Source organism: Physeter macrocephalus, chromosome 19, assembly GCF_002837175.3.
Source record: "Physeter macrocephalus isolate SW-GA chromosome 19, ASM283717v5, whole genome shotgun sequence".
NCBI lineage: Eukaryota > Metazoa > Chordata > Mammalia > Artiodactyla > Physeteridae > Physeter > Physeter macrocephalus.
Genome location: NC_041232.1, coordinates 65,067,863 through 65,086,874, shown reverse-complemented (window position 1 = coordinate 65,086,874; position 19,012 = coordinate 65,067,863). Strand labels below are relative to the sequence as shown.

The 19,012-nt window shown below is 40.3% G+C and overlaps 1 long non-coding RNA gene across 1 annotated transcript in view; it reads right to left on the bottom strand.

Moving 5' to 3' along the window:
* Positions 1-16,046: 16,046 nt before the first annotated feature.
* Positions 16,047-19,012, bottom strand: part of LOC114484370 (uncharacterized) — an 18,086-nt gene continuing 15,120 nt past the window's right edge. Inside the window, exon 3 of the long non-coding RNA XR_003677191.1 lies at positions 16,047-16,662. This is a non-coding gene — a long non-coding RNA (uncharacterized lncRNA). The remainder of the gene's footprint in view (positions 16,663-19,012) is intronic.

The following is a 19,012-nucleotide window of genomic DNA, read 5'->3' as shown; positions in this document are numbered from 1 at the left end:
GTTATTCTTCAGAACAACCATAAAAGATAGGTACTATGAACGAAAAATATTGCCTGCCATATCAATAAACAAAGGATGTTGCAGCCATCAAGCCATCACATTACAGCCACCCAATGGCGAGCCCTGAGGGAGCTCAGGATAGAAGCAGAATGCCCACCATCAAATCATCAGACCCTGCAGCCACCCCTGATGGTGCACCCTGAGGAAACTCAAGATGAGAAAACACAGGACACTGGCCCCAGGTAGCTGAGGTGCTATCAAAGGAATGATTTCAATGAGCCCAGACTCTTGCATCTTCCCAGACATAGAAAAGTGTTAAATTCCTAACTTGAGCTATCTGGTTTTCTTTAATTAACAGTAATCTTTAGATGTTCCGACTACTTGGTCTTTGTTACAAAAACTCCTATATATCCTGGCTCCCCCACTTGCCTCTTCAGAGGAGTCTCTTAGAGGTATCTGAGATGCTGTGTCCTGGGCTTAAGTCCTCAGTTTTGCCCGCCAAATAAAACATAACTCTCAACTTTCAGGTTGTACATTTTTTTCAGTTGAGAGTACCATTATTATCCTCATTTTACAGATAAGAAAACTGAAGATCATACTAGAAAATAAACCTAGACAGGCTGGTTTCAAAGCCTACACTCTTGATCCACCATACAAATAGGTAGTTAATAAAATTTTTCTGCAATGGTTAAAGAAATGAATGAGAGTGCATCTCAGTGAAAACATCTTCTTACCTTAAAGACCAAGTTGAAAGAGGATGAGAATCTTTGGGTTTTGTATTAGTCAGGTTCTCCAGAGAAATAGACTTAATAGGAGGTATATATAGGGAGAGAGAGGTTCAGTTTAAAGAATTGTTCACATGATTGTGGCAGCTGGTTAGTCCAAAATTTATAGGCCAGGCCGGCAGGCTGGAGACCCAGGAAAGAGCTGATATTGCAGTTTTGAGTCTGGAGGCAGTCTGGAGGCAAGATTTCTTCTACTCAGGCAACTCTGGCTTTTCTCCTAAGGCCTTCAACAGATTGGATGAGACTCACCATTACAGAGGATAATCTGTTTTACCCAAAGTCCACTGATTTCAATGTTAATCACATCTAAAAAATACCTTCACAGCAACAGCTAGACTGGTGCTTGACCAAAGAATTGGGTATTATTGTCTAGCCAACTTGATACCTAAAAATAATCATCACAGGCTCGAAGATGTGCAAATCTGGGGCAAATACCAACTGGTATATTCTACAGCAATCACTACCTCTCCCGCATTCAGTAGTAAAAATTGTCCCATTTGAGACATATTGTACAGTGACTTACTTTATTATTCATCTTTGGTTTCCGTTTGTCTTATCTTCCCAACTAGACTGAAACCTCCTTTGGGCAGTCAGGAACAAGACAGTGCAGGCAGCACGTCTTCTAATTGTTCGTATCTCACAATGCCTTATCCAGACATAAGCACACAGCAGGCACCCACAATGTGTTAAATAAAGAACTAGTTTAGGAATGATGATAAGAGTAAATAAACTGAGAAATTTCCTGGGCTAGATAAATAATGTTACCTCAATGCACTAAGTGAGCAATTAGCAGTTTGACTAACTACCAGAGGACCCTTGTTTTAGCCATACAAGTAAACATGTTCATCTTCTGCCCTCCCAAGAATCAGTTTCTACCACCCTAGGACTGCTGAAGGCTGTGAACATTACCAAAGAGACAGTTCTACCTAGAGGATAGACAGCAGAAGCCTATAGGATGGAACTGAGACCTCCAAAGTGGTTTGGGGACTGGCATTTATCAACAGAAAGGAAGAGTTATGGAGATTATTGTACAGAGAAAACAGCGCCTCTAACCACAGGGTTCTCTAGACAGAAGCAGCTTCTCCGGAATGAGAATATTTTTAGACACGCATCGTTGTTGATAGAACACTTGAGTTAGAGGAATGGCAAGCACCAGCAGAATCCTCCTTTTGGCCCAAGTCCAAGACTGTAAAGGTTTTCTTGACCCTTCATTCACATTTAGTGACCCCCTTCCACTGTGATTTCTGTCCATTTACATTTGATATGCACCATACATAACACCCCTTCCACTGTGCTTTCTGTCCATTTATATTTGATATGCACCATACATAACAAGTGAATTTAATTTTAAAAATGTTTTAATTTAATTTTTTATTTTATATTCAAGGGATAGATATAATTCGTTTTTTATTGAATTATAAAAATTATACAATTGACATCTAACATTAGGTGTACAACATAACAATGATTTGATATCTGTGTACATTGGAAATGATCATCACAATAGGTCTAGTTAACATCTGTCACTATGAAACAGGCTGGGACCTGGGACCTGGGACCCTTTACTGCAGTGCTTGCACCTGGACAAACATCTCCTCACCTCCTCCAGCAACAGAATACAAAGAAACTATAAGGGACTAAAAATAACCACATGCATGTGCAGTTGGGGCAAGTTATAAACAAGATACAAAAAGGCCAAAACACAACTGCCACTTCTGAGGTGCCGTGAGCAAAAGCAGGGGAGAGCCCAAGGACCCTGATCGGTAACAACGACACATAGTTCCAAAGAATTTCTTTTCCTTGTAATGAGAACTTCTAAGGTCTACCCTCTTAGCAAATTTCAAATAACAATACCGTATTAATAACTAGTTGCCATGCTGTACATTACATCCCGTGTCTTACTTATTTTACAACTGGAAGTTTGTATCTTTTGACCACCTTCATATGCACCCATCTTCATGCTGTATTGTAATTATTTGTTACTTGTCTGAGTCCCTCACTAAACTGTAACTTTCTAGAAAACAGAGACTGCCTTGTTCATCTTCATATCTCCTAACACCTTGAACAGTGGCTGGCACATACTTGGTATTTAATACTTGTCTGTGGAAGAGAGAAGGCTTGGAAGGAAGAGCAGAACAGGGGAGACACACTCACACACAACAAAGTGAGAGGAGCAGTGGTGTAATGCAAATGGCACTGGAGATCCGGGACCTAATTCTGACTCTCCTGTGAGAATGCAAGTGGGCAGGACACCTGAACTTCCTGGGCCTCTGTATTATCATCTAGAAGACAAGGAATTTATAGCTTTAGGATTGTATGAGCTTTCAAGGAGGAAAATGCATAGTTTAGGAGTTGGGTTTTGGGTTTTTTTTAAATGTTTCTATGCAAAAAATAAAGCTAAAACTGGAGCAAAGATTAGATTATGTCAAAGGATGGAAAGAGGTGAAAAAGGAAGGAAGAAAGCAAGGAGGGAGGGAGGGAAGGAAGGAAGGAAGGAAGGAAGGAGGAGAGGGAAGGGGGAGGGAGGGAGGGGAAAGGGAGGGAGGAAGGAAAGAGGGAGAGAGGTTCATTACACAATATTACCCAAACTTTCCAGTTAATTGAAACCTGGTTAAAAAGAATGTATGCTGTGAGGTGATTTTTTTTGAGGTCATTAACTCTAGCTTAATTTTGAATGTGTAAATGAAAAATAATATAACTAACTTTATAAAACACTAAGCATAACAAAATAGAAAATTTGAGGACCCAGAGATTATATTCATGAGAATGCATATCAAAGAAAGAATAAAGAATGCACATCAAAGAAAGAATAAAGTCCATACTACATGGATTCCAAAACATTAACAGAAATGTGGGTGGGGGGATTCTGAATTATTTTTGAAGCTAACATAACAGTAACAACAAAGCTAAACAAATATGTCATGACATAACTTTACACCAATCTCACTTTTAGTATCAACTCAAAATTCTAAATATACTGAATACAATAGCAAACAAAATCAGGCACCTTATAAAGAATAATATACCATGACTAAGTTGATTTCAGGAATGCAAAGATATTCTACTATTAGGAAATGTAATATATAATTTACCATGTCTGGGAATGAAAATAGAAAATAGTCATATGATTATTTCCATGGATACTGAAAAGATATTTCATATTTGATAAAAATGTAATGTCTATTCTTTTTTTTTTTTTTTTTTTTTTTTGCGGTACGCAGGCCTCTCACTGTTGTGGCCTCGCCTGTTGCAGGGCACGGGCTCCGGACGCGCAGGGTCAGCGGCCATGGCTCACGGGCCCAGCCGCTCCGCGGCATGTGGGATCTTCCCGGACCGGGGCACGAACCCGTGTCCCCTGCATCGGCAGGCGGATTCTCAACCACTGCGCCACCAGGGAAGCCCGTAATGTCTATTCTTAATAAAATCCTTTACTAGGTAGATACCTTCTTTACTTTAATTCAATTAAATATTTATTGAACACTTGCTATATGCCAGGCACAGTTTTAGGCATTTGGAATACGGCAGTGAACATAATAGGCAAAAATCTCCGACCTCTTGAGGCTTACATTTTAGTGGTGGAGACAGACAATAAATAATAAGCATAATGATTAATTACCTAGGATGTTAGAAGGTGATAAGTGGTATGGAAAATTAGGAGAGCTGGGAATGTAAGCAACAGCAATTTTAAATAGAGTAGTCAGGGCAGGCTCAATGAGGTGTTGACATTTGCACAAACCCTTGAGGGAGGTGAGGGAGCCATGCAGATATCTGAGCTGAGGGGGTGTTTGGAGCAGCGAGAACATGCCAGTTGAGTTGAAGAAACAGCAAGGAGGTCAGTACGGCTGGAATGTATTTTAGTATAAGAGTGAGGTAAGGTGTTTTGATTGAAGGTGTGACAACCACACCCTCACAGAACCACCTCAAAAGTCAGAAAGGATAGTATCTTCTACCATGTATCTTTTTATCAGGGAGGAAAGTATGTCCTGAAGCTCTACAGCAGACTTCGTAACACTGTCAAATCTCCCTTAAATTAATGTATAAATTTAACATGATCCCATTTTTTAATAAACAACTTTTTTTTAATGGGCAAGCTGATTCTCAAATTCATCCAGAAGAAAAAACAAGCAAGAATAAACATGAAAATTCCAAAAACAGAAGCATAAATAAGGGAAACACACCTTATCAGCTAGTAAGATAACTGGATCATCATCTGCAAGAAAATAAAGTTAGACCCCTACCTCACACATTATACTAAAATAAACTCCAGATTGATCAAAGAGGGAGGAGACTAAGTGGTTAGAGACAGTAATGGATAGGAGACTAAATTTTCACTGTAAACCTTTTAAATTTTGTAGTGCATGCATTGCATATTTAAAATTAACAAAATGTATTAAAAATATACTCAGGTCTTACAAAAGATTAATTAATCATATTTAACATATACTCAGGTTCTTATGTAAGCAACAGATTATAGTAGAAAGAACACAGACTTGAGAATCTGGTAGTATTTTCAGGTCCTGATTTTACACTACTAACCTGTAACCTTGGGCAAGTCGTTTCATCTTCACTTTATCTCTAAAGTGTCAGCATTAGATTAGATGGATTCCAGTCTCTTTTAATACTAAATTCTGTTACACTTAAATTTAAGCTTATAAGCTGACCTAAGAGTACTTTGATCTTCTATAACTAGTTTTGCCAGCTGCTCTAATATACACCAGATGGTTTAATGTGGAATTTAGCATTAAACATTATTCAGAGCCTATTCCATTATTCACGCCATTACAATTGAATGAAAACAGCATGCAAAGTGCACATTAGGGCTCAGCCAGGAGATTCTGGGCTGTTAAGTATGGAGGTAGTTGTTCTTCCCACGCACTGCACCGGACAAATAGAAGAGAAAAGGATCGCCTCATGGGACTGGATGCCTGGGGTGATGAAGCTGATGACTCATAACCAGAGGGCACCAAAAGTCCACAGCCAATCAGCCGTCCATGATCCAAAGGTCATTGTCTGGTGTGGGGCTTATTTGGATCTTTGATCTTTTCTATGCCCTAACTTTTGGCCGGCCTACTAAATACCTCCATCAAAAAAAGAAAAAGGATAAAACATAAATCAGTCTACTTGTAAACAACTTTACTAAGCTAAATGAGCCAGTAGGTAAATCATTTTCGTTTTTTCAAGGAATTTAATAACTAAAGGCATCTTAGCCAGGATCCGGCCTGAACCACAAATTTTACAGATGAGAAAAGTGAGGCTTAGAGGAGTCAAAATGACTTGGTTAACACACACAGCCAGTCCCTGGCAAATTCAGGGTAAAAATTTCAGCATGCCCGCTCTTGGTCTGTAGCTGTTTCCACCTGTTATCTTTCATCCTTAAATTACCATCCACACTGTGCTATCATTTACTGCCTTCCAAAAGTGTGTTTTATTTCTAATAATGGTTTGGCTTCATCTGCTCTTTCTGGACACATATTCTTTGGAACTCTGATTTTAGGAGTAGATAGAGCTTCTGAGAAAGAAACTGAGGGAGCGAACTAAACAGACCATCGAAACTCTAGTTTAGATCTGTCCTTGGGAAACTCTTACCCAATCTTCCCTGCCATCATCCATCTCCAGTCACTTCCCCAGGAACACTTGTGTCTAACACTTTTTTTTAAACCTTCAATCCCTTCTTTTCCACTTCCATCCTCAGCCAGCGTGATTCTTAGAGCTCATAAGCTTCTCTCAGACACAGGCCCAACCTAATTCTACCCAGGAAACAGCTGTCAGCAAATCTCCTTGGGGGTTTGTATTTCCCTTTAACTTAAGTAGGTCATTGCTCTAAAGGAAGTATAAAGATGGAATGAATGAAAATAAGCTGCTGAATTCAGCTTGTGTGAGATCTGTGAAAAATGCAGGGAGAGGGGCAAAGCAGCAGGGCTGGGCCAGCAAGGGAAGTCCCCTTACAAGCCTCCGCATGACTCAGAACTTACAATGTTACCAGCCAGACAGGCAGAGTCAACATTCAAGGGACCTTAATCATAAAGACTGTGACTGTACACATTTCTTCTCAGAGAGAGGAGGGCTCAACAGAGTACAAGAGATAAGCTACCTGGGAGGATGACATTTTGCAAGTTGAAAAGAGGTGCTTGGGGCTGAAAAGATGCAGATGTGTGACCTGAAATACAGAGGTCTGATTAACATGGTTGATTTCCTTCCAACAAAAATCAAATGATCTATTTCTAGCCCCAACCAAGCTGTCCCATCTCCCTTTGAAGAGCCCATTCAGAGAAGCAAAAGGCTACTGGTCCACCAAATAAGCATCCCCAGTTAGATGCAGGGTCTTGGGTAAGATACCCTGTGGGATTAGGCTGGGAGAACCAGAGTAAAGTGATAAGGATGACATCAGTGGGGAAAAGGAGAGGAGAGTCACAAAAAGGTAACATGGCCATTGTAGGGAAGAGAGAATGGCTGGCAAAGAGCAGCCCTGGTTTATTCTTATATATGAGTGCCAGGAGACATTTTGGTACAGCTGGCTCTCACCTCTCTCAAAACCACCTCGAAGTTGGCTTCCAGCCACATGCAGCGAAGTTTGTTCCACGACTACTAACACACATACCACCCCATCACTAGATAAGGTCTACTTTACAGCAGCTACTATGCCTATCACACTGTAGGCATCTTAACTTCCAGGAGGCAGAAACATGTATAGGTCTATTATTGTTGTCCTTAAAACTTTGACTCTTAAGCTACATAGTGATGCAGACTAGAAATCTGTTGCTACTCAAAGTGAGGCGCTCCCTAAGACTACTCTGCTCTTTTGGACTAAACACACTTTTCCATTTGTTCACTCGTACATTAAATATTTAAGGAGCATCTTCTAAGAAGCATCAGGCAGTATGCAAAGGGAAACAAGGGTGAGAAAACTGCCCTCTTGAACTTTATACTCTAGTCTGGAGAAGCACTTACCAAGAGAAATAACAATGTGAGTCACATATGGAATTCTAAATTTTTTAGTTGCCATGTTTAGAAAAGGTAACAAGAAACAAGTGACATTGAGAATCATAATATATTTGATTTGATTCAATAGATCCAAACATTATCATTTCAATATTTAATCAATATTTTTAAATTATTAATGACACATTTTACATTCTTTTTGTACTAAGTCTTTGAAATCCAGTTGTATATTTTATTCTTATAGCCTATCTCTATTCAGACACTAAATTTTCATCAGAAAAATTGTATCTGTATTTAGATTTCATAAATTTTGATAAAGTAGGTCCCCATGCTTAAGCTGTTCCAAATATGCTAAAAGTTTTCTGATAACTTTATTATTAGTTCTTACATTTAAATTAATCAAAGTTAAACAAAATTTAAAATTCAATTAGTCAGTTAAGCTAGCTACTTCCAAGTGCTCCATAGCTACATACAGCTAGTGGCCACCATATAGGATAATGCAGCTCTAAAGGAAAGATAAACAATAATCAAATGAACTCACAAACAACTATAAGTGATAAGGAGTATAGATACACAGTGTTATGAGACTGTATAATACCTGACTTCATCTAGGGGAAGGAAAGACTTGAGGAAGTTCTGTTTAAGAATCTGAAGATTAATACCGGAAGAGAGCACAGATGGGAAGAAAGGCTTTCCTGGCAAAGGCAGAAGCATGTACCAAGGCCCTGAGGCAGAAGAGAAAATACTGAGCTCTGTATTAGTCAGCATCATGTGGGAAAAGAGATGGCCCCTTTGAACTAGGTAATTTAAGGAGTGTTTTTTATAGACTATTTAATAAGATGAGGCCAGGGTATAGGGAAAACAGTACAGAATGGTGCAGTACCCTAGGCTAGCAACTGCAGGGAACTGTTAATCACTACCACCAGCCCCCCAGCTTAAAGGCACAGGGGAATAAAGCAGTTATTGGCAGCTAGAACAGGTAGATGTGTAACATGGCCATGTGACAGGAGCTGTGGCCTTCGGTAGAGGGGGTACAGCCAGCCCACAGAGACCCAACAGGCGGTAGGAAGAGATACAAATAGCCCCACTTCACATTCCTTCTCCCCTCCAACCTCCTGGGTGTATCTCCCACTGGTCAAGCCCAAGCAGGGTAAGAAGGTAAGAGATCTCATTGAAGTAGAACATGCAGGTCAGCCTCAAGGCACAGAGCAGCACAAAGAAAGGTGGAGAATAAATCTGGAGGGACAAACTGAAGACATTCAGCTCAAGGGTGTGTGTATTAGTTTATTATTGGTGCTGTAACAAATTATCACAAATCTAGTGACTTAAAATGAATCAAATTTCTTATTTTACCGTTCTGAAGTCCTAAAACTGAGATGTCAATAGGGTTGTATTCCTTCTGGAACGAAACTCTAGAGGAGGCTCTGTCTCCTGCCTCTTCCAGTTACCAGAGACCCCTCCGCATATCATTCTGACCTTTGTTTCCACCATCAGATGTCGTTCTCTGCCTTCAATCCTCCTGCTTTGCTCTTATAAAGACCCTTGTGATTATACTGGGACTACCTGGATAATACAGGATAATCTCCTCATCTCAAGACCCCTAACTTAATCACATCTACAGAGTTCTTTTTGCCATGTGAAGTCACTTTCAGATGTTTTGGTGATAGGATGTGGACATCTCTGGAGGGCCATTATTGTGTCTATCATGGTGTCTCAAGGAAGTAAAAGAAGGCCACTGCAGTGCCATGCAAAAGGCAAGAGGGGAGTATGGAGAGTCGTGGTGATGAGGAGCTAGGGAGGAGTCGTATTAGCAAAATTTTGTAGAGCAGGGTAGAGAGTTTGGTCTGTATCTTAAGACCAATGGAAAATCATTGAATTTGCATTTTGAAAAAATGTGCTCTAAGTGGAAAATCAAATAATAGATTGAAAGAAGGCAGAAACACACTGAAAGTGAGTTGAGAAGATGTCTAGTAATTAGATGATTGAAGATAATGGCTTGGACTAAGGAGGTGGCAGTAAATGTGGAGAGAAGAGGAAGGATTTGAGAGATATTGAGGAAGTAAAACTCGTAGGACTTGGTGATAGATCAGCTAAGCAATGGGGAGTGAGGGTGAGAGCTGTGTTAAAGATATCTGACTTGCTGAGTTGGAGAGATTCAATTCACCACAACAGAAAACACTGTGCTCTCAACAGGTTTATTTGGGGGACAGGGGATGTGGTTTTGGACATTTTGGTTTGAAGTGACTTGAAGAGAACCAAATGGAAAAGTCAGTGGGCAGTTGGACATAGAAGGATGGAGTGCAAAATTTCCTCAGGGTTTCAGAGGAAATTTCAAATCCTTGGGTTTTAGGTGGTCATTAAAGCCTTGAGTATGAATGAAATCACCTAGAATAGAGGCCACTTAGAAGAGTGCCTAGGACCTACCCTTGAGAGGCTTGAACATTTAATGGCCGGAGAAAGGAGAGAATGACAAGATAAAAGAAGGACCAAGAGACTGAAGCATCACAAAAGCCAAGGAAATAGATTATTTAGAGCAGATGTGGTCACCAAGGTTGATGGCTCCTGAGAGTTCAGTAAGTGGGTTTCTACAAAAATTAATGCCAATTCACCCACACTATCAGTACATCAGATTCTGGCAGAGAAGTTTACACCCTTGAGGTCAGGAGGTGATTACCATGCCTCCTCATCATGTTCAAGGAAACCAAGGCCATGGTGATTGGTTTATGGGTGGGCACAAAACCACTGAGAGCCAACGAGATCCACTGGCTGGGACTTCTAGGAAAGAGAGTATCACTCGTTCCACTGTCTTAAAACCTAAGGAGATACAGGGCTTGAGCTGTTGCTACTATCTTGTTACTATATGAAGCCTAGGACTAAAGGCAACACTTGGCAAAAGAGAAAGATGGTGGGAAACAAAACACTTATGACATCTCTTTGGCTCTTACTTCACTTGTGCCTGAAACTTGATCTAGCCCTACACTTTTCAACTTAGATGAGCCAATAAATTCCTTTCTTGCATAAGCCAAGTACAAAACGCCACTGACAATGGAAAAAATACTAAATTTTATGGGAGGATAAATAAAATGGAACTTATGTCTAAGATCTTTAGAAGAAAAATGCCTTAGATATCAAGATTGTCAGGGTATTGACTGAAATTCTCATTATACTTGTAATAAAGCCATGAAGACAGATGAGAGAGAGAATCTTGAAAGCAGAAAAATAAAATATATAGAAATACTGGAAGAGTTTCTATGCTCATGAACTCTAATTTAAGGTAAAACACTCAAAAATAAATGAGACTATATATAAAGAGAAAAATGATAATCCCAGACTCTTAAAGTAACCTGTTTTGTTTGTTTGTTTTTTGGGTTGTTTTTTTTTTTGGCCGCACCATGCATCATGCAGGATCTTAGTTCCCCAACCAGGGATGGAACCTGTGCTCCCTGAAGTGGGAGCGCAGAGTCCTAACCACTGGACTGCCGGGGAATTCCAGTAACTTCTTTATTATGACCAGAAATCTAGTTCCAAAGTTTTCTTGCTCACCTTTGCCTTGAGCTTGTATCTTTCATGAGCCTTGAAATGGCAATATTACAGATGTATGAATTACAATATTCATGATTTCCATAGCATTGTAATTGTACTTAGTAATTATAATTTTCATTGACATAAAAGTTACAGACTCCTGGAACTTGCTCAGTAGAACTTAGGACTGTTGCTAGGCACCTCACAAAAGTGATCATCCGCTCTGTGGGAACTGAGGAATTTGACCTCAAATAACTTTTACATTTGGAAATTTAAATTTACTGGCCTTGCCTTCTTTGAACCCTTCTATCGAAAATTCACCAAAATGTGGGGCTGTCATAACTCAAGAGAATGGATCCAGTAGAAGGAAATCGACAAACATATGCTGAGTACCCACCATACACAAGACAATGAGCTAGGTGCACTCAGAGGCTTAAAGCTTGGTCTTCGTCCTCACAGAGCTTAAAATCTTATGACAGAGATAGGACATACTCATGAAGAATCAAATATCAGTATAAAGCAATATGTGATAAGTGATAAAAAGAGTTGTGCAAACAATAAGATGTAAGTGCTGGAAGAGCAAGAAATCAGTGTGGATTAGAATACCTTGAGGGTAGGTTCAAGTGAATGGACAGAAAAGAAGTGGAGGGCTCTGTAGGCAGAAAGATCTGTGCAAACAAGCCACCATCGGGGAAAGACTTGCAGGTAACTGTATTATGGAACAGTCTGGCTGAAGCAGTGATTCTTCTTATGGAGTTTTAGTTGTGGTGGAAGCGGGAGGGGAAGGGTAGAGTTAAAAAGGTAGGGACGGCAATGAATGACAACCTGCAAAATTTCGGCTTCCTCTTGTAGGAAATGAAGTGCTGAAGACTATGTTAAAGATTAAATCAATGGAAACGGGCCACCTCTCTTTCTCATTATCAAATCTGTCATAGCTACTGACACAAGTGCCTGGACTTGGTTTGTGTGTGAAATAATAAGCTTTTGTTGATCAATGCAGTGAGAAATTGGAGAGGATAGGGTCAGGGGAAAGCTAGGCATTGTACTAATAAATCTAGGTTTGCGTTTCAGATATCTTATATAGTTGCCACAGGGAGGATGGATTTACCAAGGATGAAACTAGAAGGAGCCCAAGTAGAAGGCCACTGCAAAACCCCAGGCAAAAGTTCATGAGGGCCTGTACTAAGATAGTGACAGTAGAAATGGGGGAAAGGAGATGAATTCAAGGGATATTTAGAGGCAACCTCATTAGGTCTTGGTGATTATCATCAACTATCAGGGGTAATGGGAAGGAAGCATTCTGGAATGACTTCCATAGGTTTCTGACCTGAGGAACAAGACTGTGAGTAGAACTGTTAACCAAGAAACAGAAAGAGATGCAGCTTTGGTAGAGGAAGATGGATGGGTTCAGTGTTAAACATCATGTAAACCAGGACTCTGGCTGAAAGTCATGGAAACCCATGTCAAATTACTCTAGGCAACTGCATAGGTTCATAAAACCAGATGATGAAAAGGTAGGCGGTGGCAAAGACCTCACAACTAAATTCTAAAATCATCAGGACTTACTCTCTGTCCTGCCCTGTTTCTCTTCCCTCTGTATTGCTCTCCCCCTCATTTGGCTTCTGGCTGTAGTTTGAGCTCATTCTCTCAAGGCCCTCCAAGTGGCAACGGACATGTCTGCCAGCAGTTCTGGAATCTAAGAAGCAAGAGAGCTACTGTTGCCACCACCATTTCGAAAAATTCCAGGAAAGAGATCCCACAGGAATTTTTTTTTAAATTAAAAATTTTAAAAGAATGAATGAGATAGTCTAAGTCCCTGCTCTTGAGGAATTATAGTCATAAAAGCACAGAAACTTGAGGCCATCTCCAGTACTTCCAGAGGGCTGACCATGGTCTTGGAACATAATATGAGCTCAACAGATGTTTGTTAAATCAAAGGATGATAAATGGCACTTTTCATGAGTAAGAGCATTTGGCATTTATGAAGTACTTTGGTTGCATACATTTTTGTCTATTATAGTCCACCTAGACTAGAGCAAGCTAGTCTGCGGTTTCTGCCCTCCACCGCCAACTCATATGCCAAGATGTAACGCGTAGCCTGAATTTTTTGGATAGACGGGCCAATTTCTGCAGCCATACTCCGCTCCCAGCACCTAGAACTGCTCCTTCCAGCTACAGGAGTTAATGGCTAGAATACACATTACACCTCTCATCAAAAATCCCTTCCTACCCAGCATCACCACCACCACTGCAACCTTCACTATTGAGATTGTGCCATCGATTCGTCCTCCACCTTATTACCCACCACACTCTCAGTTAGGAGAGAAGACTCAGAGCCCCAGCAGACCACTTTTAAAGACCATAAAACAAATGTTGAACTGTCACAGTAAAGGCTGGTTTCTCTTCCTAATTCTACTCAGTTCCTCTGAAGGCAAAACTGGATGGGCACACTCAACGGTTATGATAATAAACAACGAAGGCTAAAGTCAGCTTCCAAACCTACACCATGTGTCTTCAGTATTGCAGCAGTAAAACTTTTTGCCTTTTGTCTGAACCTCAAAATATTTAGTTTTATTATATATTAATTCTATTTTATTTAGTTTTGTCTAGGCTGTCAGTTAACACTTACTAAGGGCTGCTTTACTATGCATGCCACTCTGCTAAACACCAAGGGGAATATAAAAGCAGCCAGGTTTCCCCAGGACACAATCAAGAGTCACCAGATCAGTAAGTACTTGCTAAACCTAGATCAGACCCCTCCATCTCAATCCCTGGGTCCCAGTGTCCCTGGACCTCTTCCTTCTAATCCTATGGGGCCCCACACAGATTCATAAATGACCATGATCATTCTTCCTCCTACCTTATGGTGGCTCCAAATCTTTCATCATTTCATAAGGGTTCCTGCTTTCCCTGCTGCTACTGTCACACCTCCTGTCATCACCAGGTTGGGGTGGGCTTGATTGTAGCTACAAATTTATCATGTTCCAACTGAACGGCGGAATGCCACACACACACACACGCACGCACGCACGCACGCACGCACACACACACACACACACCTGTAATATACTGTATTTCTAGGCCTCAAGATAACTCTATCCCGGCCTCCATTTCTTAGACAACTCTAAAGATATAATTCTCTGCTCCACTTGCTTTTTTATGACAACCCTCCCACCAGTGACTCTGGCACAAGTCAACAGAAACTAACTTAACAATATAACACTGTTACTGTCTCTAGAGGCTGGTCCAAAAGACCTTGTGGAATCCTTCACCCATACCTTCCCTGAGCTCCTGCCCTTCCTGCCCCAGCTGTGGTCCTTGCACCAAGTTCCTGTGCACCCTCTCCCCACTCAGGTCTGTTGTTTCCCTTTCCGGTGTTCACTCTAAGTTGGCTCCTGGTTTCCCTAGTTGTTCAGAAGTCCTGGGCCTAGAGTCGGGGTAGAGAGGGCTGAGCCCCTCAGAGAGACCCACCCCTGTGTGAATTCACAGCAGGCAAACAACTTAAGCCTCTGCCCCTCAGGCTCCCTCTACACACAGACAGTTTATGGTCAATTGTTTGGAACTCAAAGCCATTTTCCTAAGGAAACAAGCTTAAAGTAGTAGGCAGATGCCCAGAAGAATTCACACAGGTCCATGTGACTCACATACCTCATCTGGAGTTCTAAGTGTACTCTAGAACACACCTAACAGTACACCTCGGTTTCTATGGTTTCTGTGGTTAAACGAGTTCTGAGTTCCAGCCATGAACATACCTCTGCCTCTGCCATCAGCAGGAACAACCCGGCTTTCACCTTCCGCAGCCTGCCAACCCTAAGGTAGGGAAATGCCAGAAGTCAAGAGAGCTTTATTTTTAAGAAAGTGGAGTAGGAAGGGTGTGACTCTGGGAGGTGAAACCAGGCTGTATAGGGAGGAGAGTTCAGAGGGTTTGGGGTGCAAGAGCCAAGCTGCCTCTGGGTTTCAGGGTCCTCCAGAGATCAGGCTGCTCCCCTGAACTTCAACCCAGCAGACAGGCCTGGTCTACAGCATTGCTGCTGGTGAGGGCAACGGAGTTGGGGGTTCTAGTAGAAGGGGGGTGGAGACTAAAGAAAACGTGTCATGGGTTTCAATTTGAGGTCAAATATGGAGTTACCAAAAAAAAAAAAAACTTTAAAAAACGAAAGTAGATCAGTATTGTGATCAGTGCTACGTTTGTTAATGAGGTCAAATCAAATTTAATACTCTATATCATGGCTTCTGAAATACTCAGCCCACAGAAACATTGTGTGTGTCAGTCCCACTGGACATAGCCCTTTTGTAGATTTGAGAGAAAACTTGACCTTAGTCTATGTCCAATCTCCCTCTCTTTTTTTGTACTTTAATTAACCCTTGGCTTGTGTTGAGTCAGGGTAAATTTACTTACAAATCAAATATAAATGTGGAGAAAACAAGTAGAAGCCTCTATTTTTTTCCCTTGGATCTGCTCAAAAAGGTCAAGAGAAAAATGGTTTCCTAGGTGGTCAAGTAGGGAAACAGGTAGAAAAGTTTTCTGTATTTTTAGTAACTATTGTTAGGAGGCTCAAAAAAGTAATTTAAAAATGACAACAGTAATATGAAAGTACGAATTCATTTTTAAGTTTCAAATACAAGTACGAATGGATTTAAATAAGGGTTGTTTTCTCTTATCTCAGTTCACTCTCCTACTCTACATTTTAGATATTAGATGTCAAATTACGTTCACATGACCACATACCACAGATGAAAAGAAAGAAAGATTTAGAAAGTTTACATCATTCGGGAAAGAAACGAATGGGCTATTTTAAATACCAGAATCCTAGTAGTTCTGGTAATGAATTAACAGATTAGTTTTGTGATAACTACTTAAATTCAATCAATTCAACAATATTTTCTGAGGCGATTATATGCTAAACAATGTAGTATGTGACATGGGATATACACACAAAAGTATACTGCATGGTCCCATCACTTGTAGAATTTGTAAGTCTTTGGGTAAATTCAATTTATATGCTCAGAAAAGTAAAGAATTCTGTTTAACATGTAACCAATCTCCAAACCAAGTGCCTCTTGCCTCCTGAAATGAATGAAAGAGTGGGAACTGAGGTGAGCTCCAGGAAACAGTTATAATCTGAATACACTGAAAGGTCAGTTTGGATGTTGGAAATTGACTAGATCCCAAGAAGGGTTCAGCTTAGCCTACTGTAAAGAAACTGCCCTACTGTAAAGAGACTGTAAAGAAACTGTCCTTGATTGAAGCTGGGGGTTGTTTTGGAACAGTCAGGAAGCAATGGAAGAATCCAAAGAGGAGAACATGTTTAGAGATGATGGTTCCATCAGTGGTGTGGATGTTGATAGGAGGAAAATACATCAATTATGAGGTCACTGCAGTCTTCTAAGGTGGAGGAGGAAGGCTCAGCACTAGCTGGTGGCATGAAAATGAAAAGAGGGAGAGATATAAAGGCATTTCAACAGAAATACAGTTATAACATGCTCATTAGACTAAGTAGGAGACAATTCATTCCCCTTTTAAAATTTTGATCTTGGTTCTTCTCTTTTCTCTTGAGCCATTTCCTCTCCATCTTTCTTTTATTGATAAATGTCTTTTATTATTCTTATAAAAGTGTACATGTTCTATTTTGGAAAATTTGAAAAATATAGAAACAAATATAAAGAAAGCATTAAAAAGCACCTGTACTCTCACCACTCAGAGATGATTTCAGATAACATTTTGGAGTGGTTTTTTTCCAACATTGATGGATGCGTTTAGGAGTGACGAGTAAACAGGATGGGCGAGGTGGAGCACAGAGATGAAGCGGCTTGACTTTTTTTTCCGACCATTGCCATCCAGTTTGATCCATCAGTTCTCCATTCTCTGCCCTTAGCCATGATCCAGAAGGAGCCCATAGCTTTCCTTTCTGCCACCTTCAGAGAGTGAAACTGTTTCGTGTGCAGGAAGGAAAAAGTCCCATTCGATCTAGGTCAAGTCAATGCTTCTCTCTTCCCTGAACCCAGGCCTTTCTGTACTTTGGGGACTTGGAGCAGAAAAGGAGGCAATGAATGATCTGGTATTTCATTCTCCTTGTCCCACCCCACTCACCCCATGGAAAAATCCACATACCCTTACCCCAAGGTTGAAAGGAAGGCCTATGTCCCACTGCTACCCCTTCTCTTAGCCTACTATTGCTGACTGCTCCAGCCAACTTCCCACCTTTGGATACCTCCACGGCAGTATCAGGCCCAAGGGTCTATGCTGAAAAGCACATTCTGTCCCCCGAAACTCACTGCAAATAATCCTTTCTGAGAAATCTCATATAGACTATTCCTGGGAGGAACAGCGACTACTACACTTTTTCCTTTTTGCTTTTGTTTTTTAATTTAAATACTGTGGGACTGTGTCTAACCCCTTTCTTGAGAATGTAAGGATATTTGTTATCAATTACTCAGCTTTGGGCTTTGGCCAAAAGTTCCAGACAATAGAAAAAGTCCCATTTCACATCCTAAAATATAAATACATATACACATACATAAAATAATAATAATTGGGACCATATCACACTATTTTACATCCTACTTGATTTCCATTAACATTATATGGTGAGCACTTCCCATGTCAAAGAGTATTTTCCAAAAATGGGATTTATATTGACTCATAATTTTTCATCATATGACTACCCATTCCTCATTATTTATTCAACCATCACCCAATTAGACACAATTAGGCTAATATAAATATCACTGCAATAAACAACCTTGGATATATATCTTTGTGCACATCTTTGATTATATCCTTAGGATCATTCCTAGAAGAATATTTCAAAGGTTATGAACATTTTTAAGGCTCTTGATACATAAGCAGAAGAGTCCTTAAGAAAACTAGAATCATACAAACACCCACACTGCATCCAAGCATTTTTACCGTATTTTTCACCTTGAAATTTGATTGGTGAAGTTGCATATTTTCCTGTTTTGATTTGTATTTCTGTGATTGTTATTTAGGCAGATTCTTTTTTTATTATTATTTTTGGCTGCATTGGGTCTTCGTTGCTGCGCACGGGCCTTCTCTAGCTGCGGCGAGCAGGGGCTACTTTTTGTGTGGTGCGCGGGGTTCTCATGTTGCGGAGCACAGGCTCTAGGCACACCGGCTTCAGTAGTTGTGGCTTGCAGGCTCTAGAGCGCAAGCTCAGTAGTTGCGGAGCACAGGCTTAATTGCTCCGCGACATGTGGGATCTTCTCCGACCAGGGCTCGAACCCATGTCCCTTGCACTGGCAGGCGGATTCTTAACCACTGTGCCACCAGGGAAGCCAGAGGCAGATTCTTACTTGTTGACTGTTTGTATTTCTTCTTCTGCAAATGGTCTGTTCATGGCCTCTGCTCATTTTTTTCTTGGAATGATAATATTTTCTTATTGATATATAAACTCTCTCCATGCAATAAGAATAGTTACCTTTTCTCATGTATCTGTTGCAAATGTTTCCTAGTTTATTTGACTTGATTTTTTTTTTTAACATCTTTATTGGAGTATAACTGTTTTACAATAGTGTGTTAGTTTTTTGTATTTCTTCTTCTGCAAATGGTCTGTTCATGGCCTCTGCTCATTTTTTTCTTGGAATGATAATATTTTCTTATTGATATATAAACTCTCTCCATGCAATAAGAATAGTTACCTTTTCTGATGTATCTGTTGCAAATGTTTCCTAGTTTATTTGACTTGATTTTTTTTTTTTAACATCTTTATTGGAGTATAACTGTTTTACAATAGTGTGTTAGTTTC